Source organism: Lepisma saccharinum, chromosome 1 (assembly GCF_977018435.1).
Source record: "Lepisma saccharinum chromosome 1, izLepSacc3.1, whole genome shotgun sequence".
Lineage (NCBI taxonomy): Eukaryota > Metazoa > Arthropoda > Insecta > Zygentoma > Lepismatidae > Lepisma > Lepisma saccharinum.
This window is the reverse complement of record NC_139229.1, coordinates 153,963,544-153,975,606: the sequence shown is the minus strand read 5'-3', so window position 1 is coordinate 153,975,606 and position 12,063 is coordinate 153,963,544. Positions and strand designations below refer to the sequence as shown.

The 12,063-nt window shown below is 40.9% G+C and overlaps 1 protein-coding gene across 5 annotated transcripts in view; it reads right to left on the bottom strand.

Annotated features, from left to right (window-relative positions):
- The window catches only part of cyst (rho guanine nucleotide exchange factor 18 cysts), a 203,711-nt gene that overhangs the window by 173,203 nt on the left and 18,445 nt on the right, over window positions 1–12,063 (bottom strand). The window contains exon 1 of one of the 5 annotated variants that reach the window (XM_083140756.1): window positions 11,279–11,349. The exons of 3 other annotated variants lie outside the window; for them this stretch is intronic. The gene's annotated coding sequence lies outside the window, so the exon portion shown is untranslated. Of the gene's footprint in view, window positions 1–11,204; window positions 11,350–12,063 lie in introns of those variants that run through there. One more of the 5 variants, XM_083140747.1, reaches the window with a different exon arrangement.

Here is a 12,063-nt window from a genome sequence, read left to right as displayed (position 1 = left end):
AAAAAATTGTACATAAGTAATCTATTTACCTTGGTACTTTTTTAGCTTGTTTTATTTTTGTTTATTTTATGTTATCCTTTCTTTTGTGTTTTTAATCTTGGTCTATTGTTTTACTGTTGTTTCTTTCTGGTTTAAAATGGCTTCTGCTGTACTAGAAAATTTCAATAAATAAATATCCCCAGCTACTTATTTTTTTATAGCGACGTGTTGACGTTAAATTTGCATAATATTGTTATCAGGGAATCCTTTATTTTCGATTTCGTACGACCATGAGATGGGTGATGCCGCCGGATCTAGATGGTGACAACTAAGAATAAATTGTCATCAATTTAGAGTGGTAATAGCAGCGCCCCACCCCTTTGACAACTAACATTACTCTAGGAAGCAGTTAGTAAATCTAGTTCCTTGAAAGTCAGTTTTAACTCAATTTAAGGTGAAATTTAGTTCTTTTATGCGCACCAGGTTTGGAAACACTGCCAGGAGGCAAGGAGAAATGCATTGGGCATATGGGAGTATTTTTTTGTTTGTTATCTTGGGAATATCAAACTTCCGATGCAATAGAAAATTATATCAACGGGAAGAGGGCAGTTTGAAGAAGTGATTGCCCAACGGAAAAGTCGAAACTCCCATTTGATTAGCCGTAATTTGATGTTGAAGTTGATTTCCCATAAGGAATACATGGGATTCCGAAAATTCTTATTTGTCATATTTTTTACAGGTCGTAGTATCTAGCTTATTAATCAACTTTGAAAAACGCTTCGACCTGCCACATGTGGAGAAATTCATACTCTCTTGTACCCCCACGTTTTTCTTCAGTAGCATTGCCCACTCCGACGATATTCAAATAAATGCACACATGGTGCATAACTGTATCTCCTCGCCTTTGCAGTTGTCTCGTTATCGCCTCGACAAGTCTGTTCTCGTAGAGATCATTTAAAGGTGGTCTCGATACACTGCAGTGAATAGACCAACCTGGTTTTCTTTGCCATGCCTAGTAGAGAGAGACATGTATGTAAACAGGATTTCCCCCATTTATTTGGTATTGTCCCAGACAGTAGTTTAATCAATGACAGTTCCCACAGGTCTAAAAAAGCTGTATCACCATGGATACAAATAGTTTAGCTGGCAGCCTCGGAAACTTACGGAACCTTGTACATGCATGTTCCCACTTTACTGATAACAAGCTTGCACTAGGGCAATAAAAACTGACAGTGAGACAGACACTATCGCATCTTCCCAGCATTAGAGTAGAGGACGGGGACAGGAAGCAGAAGGTTACAGATAGGAGAGAGTGCGCTGAGGAGCCCTGAAAGAAGTGGATGCAAAGGAAGGGGGGTCATAAAGCTTCCACAGTGCGCAGACTGCATTGAGTGCATAGTGATAACCAAGGCTCGGAAGTAACTGAAAACCCATCTTATTTTCCGAACCTTGAATATGTTTCTAAACGTAATGGCGGACCGTTTCTCTTCAGTTAGATTCGTCTTGGTGTAAGCCTCATATGAGATGTTCATTGAAGAACTTTTCGCTCTCAGCAATATTGCACTTCTGGTTGAAACTTATTGTCCTCGTTACAATAACAGATATCAAAAATATTCGCAGGGACTGTGCCGTTTGACGAAACAGAGGTTGGAAACCAAATCTGAAGATAAAAAGTAGAAAAAGGTATGGTGACTTGAGACACACCCTGCAAAATACATTATTTTTTCTTTGTTGTTGTTTGCTATGAGACCAGAACTAAAACAGAGGGTTCAACAGCAACAACAGTATCTAATCAATCTTGCAATACTTTAGAAAATATTGTACAGTAAAGTTCAGAGAAACGTGGACGCAAATTGATCGTTGTCGTTTTCGTGTGCACTGTTTCTCTTTTGCACCCTATGCCCTTACGCAGTGATTTAGGGTTGGTAGTTCTCTGAGAGCTTTTGTCTCAACTCTTGAATCTTGGATTCCGCAAAAACCAAGATGACTGAATACGGTGATAAACAATATCTGCGAACTTCACTGTAAGTTTATTTTCAGAAATTGGCACACACACTGTTGAGGTTATAGAATTAAAGCGTATAACAATAAATGAGAAAGAGAAGCTGACAGCTCGCTACAAACATCAAACAACGGCTCTGAAAAACTATTGCGGCGGTCGTTCCGTGGTTTGTCGTCAAAGGGCAGGGTCCGCAGGAAGGGGCAATTGCCCCTCCCTCGAGTATTATTTTTTCTACACTCATAAGCAGGGCACGGAAGATATGACGGACATCTGAAAATTCTAATTTTTTTAATAACCCATAAAGTTACCTTGAGTTATTAAAATGGTTGTATTTTTCTTAAATGACAAAAACTGAATGTGCTTCAATAATTAGGGAAGATTTACTAATACGAGAATAAAGGGCATAGTAGTTTTACCACCACTAGTGATACAGTTGATACACCTCGGGTTGGACAAAAATATGGAAATATCCGGGAAAAGACGGACATCTTAATCTACTGTCGTGTAGGACCACCCAGAGCATCGAAAACGGCCTGAAATCATTTTGGAATGGATATAAGTAAGTCCTAGGTGGAGGATAATAGTATCGTATACAATTCGTCATGAAAAACCTGTCACGGTTCCACTAAAGGATGCTGGAGGCGGATAATGCGTCTGAATTCTGTTCCCTACAACAGACCACAGGGGCTCTTTAATATTGAGGTCCGGCGACTGTGGTGGCCAGAAAAGGCGCGAAATCTCGTCTTCGTGCTCTTCAAACCAAGGCTGGACAACTCCCACGGTTTGAATAGGGGAGTTATCATCTTTGTAAAAGGCGTCTCCTGCACGGATCTCCTGCACGGATCAATGGGTGAACTATGACATGGACTTGGTCGCTTAAAATGCGTATGTCGACCTCCGTTGCGGAGTGGTTAGCACAGCGCGCTACGACGCCAGGATCGAATTTCGGCCTAGCCATGGGTGTTATTTGCGAGTGTTCCTTCCTCAATAACATCTTATCATCATTCATCACCGTCGTCGCGATTAATCAAAAGTGGCAGAAAAGCTGGGCTAAATAACAACAATCAAATCAAAATCAAATCAAAATGTGTACATAACCCTTGGCAGTGACTCTGCCCTTCAAAGTGAAAATGTGGCCTGTAGAATACCATGATTTGTGGGCCCACACCATGACCAACCCTCCACCATGCTTCGTTATTGGCATGAGACGGTCTTGGTCATGCACCTGGTTCGGTGTACTCCACATATAAACTTGTCCTCTGGTTGGGAACAGTGTAAAGGAAGATCCCAGACTGGATGGCAGTCTTCCTTTGCTCAGCAGCCTGTAATTTTTGTGTCTTGCGCTATTCCTTACCATTCTCGGAATTCACCTGGCTTACCAGTGATTTGGCAATTGCGGCTCGCACATGAATATTGTGCTTATGGAGTTCCCTCCTCACTGGTTTTGTAGACACAGGGTTTGGTAAACATATATTCAGCTCCAATATAACTTTCACAGACTTTCATTTCGTATTCCTGTATTCCGTCGTGGTCCAGGATACAGTACCTCTCGATACTCCAAATAAACTGGCTACTTTGATCACAAATGTACCAGCTAGGCAGGCACCAACAATTTGCCCTCGGATATGGTTCACTATCAACTGCACAGCACAATGTCTACAGAGCAACTGTGGCCTCCTACCGGTTCGACATGTCGATCCTCGTCCGATTTCCGAAGGTAAGTGTACGTCAATTTAACCCATTACCACGACTTGGTGTTTCCATACTTGTGTCCAGCTCCTGTATTATTACTATTACTACTATACTCTATCGGGAATCTCCGGATCGAGCGAAGGAAAACAAGTTGCCTAAGTAGTGACTCGATAGTGCTCGACCAATGAAATGAGTGCATGAAGAGGAAAACCGTTAGCAGCAGCGCGTACTGCTTCGCCCCACTCACTCGCTTTCTCCCCTTCTCTACCGTTATGCGCGGCCATGCTCCAGATTCTCGGGGCAGAGTATAACTACGGACCAGAGGCATGGACTATGACAGCCGCTGATAAGAATGCTTTACATGCTTGTGAGAGGAAGACCGGTCCTGTGTGAGAAGGAAAATGGAGAATAAGAACGAACGTAGAAATTAAAAACATTGTCCATGGAGGGGACAGAGATGTTTGTAAAGTCCCGAAGACTAGCCTGGATGGGACATGTGGACAGGATTAACGAGAAAAGGATGCCAAGGAAACGCATTTAACAATGAAGGGAAGGAGAAACAGTGAAGGTCCGGATGTGAAAGGACACCTGAAAATCTTGCAAGTTAGGAGATGATAGGGGGAAAACAAAAAGTAGAGAAGATTGGATGGGCATCGTAATCTACTTTATATCAACGACTTGTTCCCCCGAAACAATTCTAGCTTAAAAGGGACGTTCTATTTCGTCTGATGCAGAAGATTCTTGCCTCTTCTAAAAAAAAAATCATCAGACGCTCTTGCTTATCGTACAGCAAGAAGCAATTAAATCATTCGTATATGTATAGCACGCACTGCGTCTCGGCATTCCACGATTAAAAATAAAAGCGACGCTTCCTCCTTACTGTTCTTCTCGGAGTTCACCACACCGTTTCTCTGTTCCTGAGAAAATGCACGGACATGTTCCTTCGGCGTGCGTTCCCGTCCGTGAACATTATTGTGTGAACAGTGAGATTACATGACTTCTAGCAGAACGTGTTATATTACACTTGAGGCAAGCAACTTCACTCGCATGTACTTTCGTTAGGATCTCGACCGTCTCGTTCTCTTTATATTTTCGGTACTTCGCATCGCTTTTCTACATCATAATTTAATTGAAATAATGGAATAGATGGTGAATTGAACTAATAACGCAATGAAGCATGCGTGTCTTACCCGCCACTGAAGCGCGAATTGCTGCTAACCACTTGGGAGCAGCGATGATCCAGTCGGTAAGACTGGCAGATGAGAGGTTCAGGTTCGATTCCTGGGTGTGGCTAATCTCGGGTGGGCGTGGGAACTTTTACGACAGTGTACCTCTGGGGGCTCAATCAGTCTTAAAAATTGGATACTTGGGGGCAGGGGTAGTCGGTAGACATATCTAAATATAATTCAGGTGACATCCCCTTTTTTTCAGGAGCCAGCATATTTATATACATTTTTAAAAAAAACGGGATAAGAAAACCGTGAATCCAACCAAGATTAAGCTAACACATTTTGAAATGTGACATGTAACTTTAAGCATTTAATGTATTCATTAATACAAGATTGGATTTAAAATCATTCTTGGACCGGAGAGGCTTAAAGAAGACTCTACCGGTAAAAGCATAAATAACTATGCAATACATTCTACAGTAATGGCCGATTCTACCACATCGCTGCAATTTTAAATTCGGTCTAATTATAATATAATCTAATTATAAAGGAGGCCGGAGCGTGGTGTTCATCACATTACCTAAGAACTGTGGCCCTACTTCCACGTCCCCCTGTGTGTCCCCATGTCATGGTGCAATGTACGGGATAGCTTAGCTTTTTTGCTGATGCTGACCTCTCCGCTACGAAGACCGTCCTCGTTCCCGGTCTCGATTTGAAATGAAAATTGCCGTCTCGGGCTGGTCTCGGTTTCGAATTTTTCCAAGAGTACTGACTAGACGGTGTATAGTAACTAGTAAGTATATTTTATTGGAAAACTTATCGTTTAATCAGTATTGATTGGTTGAGTTTCAATTCCATATTATGCACAGAGGCTAATCGAGATTAAGTTTAAAGAGCTATCAGAACCACCATGTACCTCCACTGCGCATTGAACCGTTTGATTAGTATATACGTGTGCTTTGTACTTGTACTGCTACTCCGTGGCAAATATTAACTTTGGATATTGATTTTAGAAAAGGCAGAAAAATATCGTATTTCTATTTTTTGTTATTTTACGTCACTTTTCTGCTTCTTTTGGCTATTCGCGACGAAGAGGATGATGGACGATTACATGAAATTGATGAAGGGACATTCACAAAAAACGCCAATGCTAAGCCGGGATTTGAACCCTGGATCTTAAATAGGGAAATTGAAAGTCGACCACCTAGAACGAGGTGACAAGAACACACAACCCGTAACCGTCGACTACAAGGCTCTCAGGAGATAGCCAAAGAATTAGCATGATGTAACAATGATATTTAATCAAAATGAGACGTAACTGACCAATTAAGAAGAACCACGGTTCCCCTTTTATATTTTCAGTACTAAATGCCTATATAAATTACATGCATTTAGGAAAGAATGCATTGCAACAGATCGACCACTACGTTAACCTCTTACGCTCTTCACTTCGACCGAAGCGTAGTATGTCTTCTCTGCTTGGCAGGTCAACTGCAAATAACAGCCCAATTAATGTACTTGCGTCACTTACGCAATTATACCTCCTACACGGCCAGTGCTGAGAGTACCTTTTGTTCAGGATTTATGCACAAAAGTTGCTTTCTTTTAGATGAGCGAATGATAAAGATTATACAAGTTTGGATATTAAGAAGAGGCTTTGGAAAATGTGGCCGCGGTGGCTCAGTCGGTAACGCGTCTGACTACCATGCCCATGGAACTTTTCTAACGTTGAAAGCGGCTCCGGCGCCCACCCAGTGTCGTCGAATGACATGGGTACCTGGGGCAAATCCTGGGGGGTAAAGGCGGCCAGGGGCGTGATGCTGATCACATCACCCCCACTCACGACTGGATCAAGAAAGTGTGGGGCGTTACACCCACACCCCCTATACGCCTTCATGGCGTGGTGCTAAGCATAGGGGAGCACTTTATTTTTGGAAAATGTAATTTTTGTCTGGCCGATGAATGCCACAAACATGGTTAAACGTTAAAATTCATTTGTTTATATGAAATAATAGTTGTGTGTTGCTAGTGAATAACCGCTTTTCGGTTTCGCCGACTGCCACCATTCAAGATCGATTGTTTATTTGGGCCTAAATAAAGATATGTCCACGGAGGGTTATTGTTTCAACGCAAGAAATGAGTAAAGCGTATGGAGATACACATGAAATATAAAGCAATAAATAGTATTGTTTATATTGTGTGGATGTGTGTAGGGTGCTGATTTACACTTACTATGCTTCGATACAGTGGCATAACTAACAGAGGAGCTGATGGCACTGGTATGTGTAAAGGGTACCATTCAAGACAAGAAAAGCTTGGTATTCAACGAGCCTTTACAGCGCACCAAAAATATGATATTTACATTATAATAAATCGACTCCTGGTGCGTTGTTTGATTGAAATCAAAATTTTAGGTGCGTCAGCACTTAGGCTATTTTGCTTGCACCCATCACATTATACAGAAGACAGCCCCTTATCGTAGCTGAACTCAACAACTCTCTCTCAGGATTAAAATATTTTTATCTAATTAAAAGCTGAGGCTGTAAAAGGGCAAAACATAGGAACTACAAACAGCCCTACAGATGATTATGGTATACTGGTCATAGGTCTAGTCGCCAGAACCTCGTTGCCCTGCAACATTGGCGACTCCTATACAAACGTCAAAGTAATTTGGACTAACTTGTATAACCTGTATACCGCGGTGATCTAGTCTGTAGGGAGTATGACTGCAACACGGAAGCCAGGGTTCGATTCCCAGGGTGGGTGATCTAAGGTCGGAATTTTTCCGACCTTGTCCCCGCATAAAGCGGCTCCGCGGCAACCCTGGGTGGTAAAGGCGGTTACATCACCTCTAAAATGGCCGAGAACGAGAATGTCTTGGGCCCTTACCCCACATCGCCTAGAATCTTGGATGAACTGAAGAATTGGTGATGGGACAAACACAATGATACACCTTCTCCTGACCAGGGCTCGAACCTGGAACCTATGGCTTCATATCACATTAGGATGACCACGATCACGTGGCGGTCGGCATACATGTATGAGAGAGAATTTCTCAACCAACACACGCGTAAATAATTTTTAAATACGAATGAAATGACTCCCGCTGAAAAGATTGTTTCGTTTGTGTAAGTAATGCTCCTCTCTGTCAAGAAGTCGGAGAAAACTTCTGCAGCAAGAACAGTGAACAAGCCAAAACTCAGCGACGAAAGAACTTTCACTTTCGAAGAGGCCACACTTTCACCATGCCCTTCACTTTCAGCACAAACAATGCGTTGGCTTGCTCTCAGCATAAAACGCCCGTCATATAACTTTATTGAGCTTGCAGTGCAGCTTCAACAATCTGGAGAAACTTACGTCACACGTGTTCTTCCGCACATCAACACTCCCGGATCCGTGATCAAGAATATATTTCAGTTACGCTTCTTGTAAACTTTTCATTACTTTTTTGGGCTGGAGAAAATTTAATTTTGTGTACACTCAGACAGAAAATAACCTAATCATGAAGAAACCATTTCCTGATCTTAACTATTTCATATCACCGTTTTGATACCCATCTTTTTCATAGTTAATATTATTATTATTCTCCATTATAAAACTTAGCAGAAATTGTATCCATTAAATTTGCACACTACTTTCTTTCCTATTTTATACTCCCTCTGTCCCATAATTATAGTCCGGTATGCCAAAATGGTAACTTTTTATTTATGTTCTTTTGGATACTTGATCGGCCAATTTGTACTGATCCTTGAGTAATAACGTTGTATGACTCATTCCCGTGTTTCATTTTCTTCTTCTGTATACACCAATGTCAGTTTGAATATCGGACAAGTATTTTGTGACAGCAAACAAAAGTGTACCGGACAATAATTATGGGACAGAGGGAGTAGTATTTTGTTCATTGTAAGGATTTATTTTCTTCTTTCAATTCTGTAATCTATTAGTTTTAATACACACCGAACCCGAAACGTGTCAATTGACACACATATGTTGACTCCAATAACACATTAACGTGCATAAACTACAAATGATGCATTTTTTGGTGTCAAAATACACCCAGAAATGCAAAGGTACTTTTTATCAGGTTCTGTTCCGTGTTATGCAGACACGGCTTTCCCAAAGACAACAAAAGATAAAGATAACAAAATTACACACTTAACTGTGTCAAGTGATGCATTAAAAGTGCATCAACCTTGATTTGATGCATTTAGAGTTCTGTGTGATGCAGAGTCTGCCCTCGAAGCCGAAACACGCCCGTTTCAATAAAGGCGATATATTATTTACATTGGCAGATGAGTAAAAAACACTGGTGTCGTTTCCTCACATGCATCACGACAGAGACCACCTATACAACCAAGAGCTAAAGGTCCTAGAACTGGCCCTCATAAGAACTATTCAATGTTCGGTTCGTCCATTGTAACCTGATATTTATATCCCGGCGGATTTATAACAGTATGAATGTCCTCTTTCATTGTTGATATTTTTGTACACTAATGTTGTAGTCAAATATCTCTCATGAGATTTTGAATTATTATTAATTTTATTACTATTAATAATTATTAAATTATGTAAGAATATCGAATATATTTTCAAACAGCTTCATTCCACACCAGATATGGGCCAAATACATTGGAAAGTCTCAAAACAGGCTCATTTGAGTTTTCTACCATACACCCATTGTCATTTCACCAGAGAATTCAAAAGTGGTGCAACGTTTTGTTTTTGGTTCGAAACGAGTGGATTAGAGTGAATACAGGGAATGCTAGTTATGTTTTTAACATAATTATTAAATCTTACTTACTGGGACATTTTAACTGGAATTCGTTATAGCGATTTACAGTTTCAAGTACAGTTGAACATAGTATGGCGAATGTGGTTTTGTTGAATTTTTCATTATCTTAACGAAGTCTTGAAGGACACAAAGCCTGGATCAGATCTGGATAAGTCTCAAAGGATCTAGACTCGCTCTCTTCTCGAATTTCGAACGCGACCGAGGCTTGTCTCGTCTAGCTACCATACCTATTTTGCCCCTCGTATTTCTATCACTACACTTAAAACGTGATGTTGATGAACAAGAAGTTTGGGAAAGTTTCTGGGAAAAGTTCACTTTATGCAAGATGGCTAATCGGGACTTCGACCAAGAACCGAACTACAAGGTACTCCTGCAAATATTCACGAGTTTCCTAGGATTCGAACTCGTGAATCCAACAGGTCATCTCATATAACCATCGCAAAAACCAACGAAGTTCGAGTGAAGTCCTCAACGACCAGATGCTTCCAGTTCGAATCCAGGACAGGTTGTGGAAGAGAGAAAGAAGCAAGTTCAGGCTCGGGTGAGCAATGGGCCTGTATTCCACTTTTTTTTTCTTTTTCCTAAGAACCACTGCGATATATCTAACTCTGAAATCCTACTTTTAACTAGAAATCCCCTTTTTGAATTGACGATAGCGAAAGTGTGGACTTGTACGGATGTTTAATAAGAATTTGACTGCTTCGCCACGAAACAATTACAAACACAGAGATAACAACAGGTCGTGCCATTCAAACAAAAATCCATCTCTACGTTCCTGATTTAACTGCCAGAATGGATATTGAAAACGATATACATTTTGTAACAGAACAGAGGTAAAACAGCATTAAGACGTTCAAGCGGGACTGGCGAATATTTTTTAAAGAACAAAAAAGTTTTTAACACGTTCAATTCGTTTTAAACAAAACAAAGTTAAAACAAATGTGGAGTAAATATAATTTCAGAAATGAAAGCTCTTTAATAAATACCAAACACTCATTTTTATGAGATGAAATACGTTTAAATTTTGGCGTTTTCAACACGCCGCTGTACATCAACAAGTCTATCTTGGAAACTTTATTTTTTGAAAATACATTTAAAATATATTACAGTACATTTAAAAAAGGTAAAGTTCACCGTGCATATAGCACCGTGCCACGAAGGCACATTTAGGGGATGTGGGGGGTAGGGCCCCACACAATCTCTACATTTTGAAAATTACGACAATATAAGTACTGCCCTATTTGCAAAAATGCTCAATTAAATGCGCTTTAAAACAATTTTAAAAAGGTTTTTTTTTTCTTTAACGAACTTATTCTGCTTCTAGGTTTAGAAGTTTGTAAAGACTGATTTGGGTAAACTTTGTGCTCAGATAAGCCAACCGCGAGTGGTGCTACAATTCAAAGTGGGATCCGAACCATTGACCCCCACCGGAAATCAAACCCGAGACCCCTCGATTACAACGCGACACATTTAGTCACTACCTTATAGGGGAATCCCACTTCTAGATTAACAAACGCCTTTCAAGAGAATTCAAAAATGAAAACCCGGGCAATAAATAAGAAAGTTTTACCTCTAGGACAGTCCGAAAACACGATGGAAGTTTCCACGGCGATATCCCACCAGAAAACAAAAAAAAGCACTCACATCGTGTTTCACTGACTCTTGACACAGGCCACTGCAACCAAATCAGCTGATCTGGCAGCCACCCGCATCCGGAAGAGCTTTTCTTCCGAAGGCTTCCTGACTGACTGACTCCCAGCTCCAACACTCGATACCGTAACCATTGTTCTCGATCGTGCTTTCCCAGCGGTTCGGCGAACTTCGGCCGAGACAGACTCGACGACTTTTTTTATATATATACATAAGACGTTGGAGCTGTGCTCAGGGCATACGATCCAATCCAATGTTCCAGTGGCGTGTTAAGACCATCTCTCTGGGATATGGCTTGCTTTCCAGAGCTGACACCCGCTACATACATTCAAGGATTACTCGTATTATGATTATGAGAGGAGGAAACAGGGGTGCCCGCCCACAAGGGGAATTCATGACGCGCCTGCGTTCATGGGAATTTTTTGGGGGGACAAGATTTTATAGTACCTACCAATTCTACATCTTCACACAAAAATTTGGGGGGGGGGGGGATCGTTTCGTTTGATTGACTTGATGTTGATTTTTTTAGTTATGGTTATTATGTAGTTTTTCTACCTACCTGTGGGTGATCGCTGCGATGGGGTTGAAATGAAGCACCACCTCTTATGCCTTTGGAATCGATTTGGAAGGTTGAGAAGTGCTGTTTGCATTATATATACAAGGTTAGTCAAGCAGACAAAATGTTAATAGTAAGAGTCAATACACTAACAATGATGTGAGCCTGAGGAAATTATCAACAAGTTTGCTGCAACGACTTTGCAACGTCAGTAGTTATTATC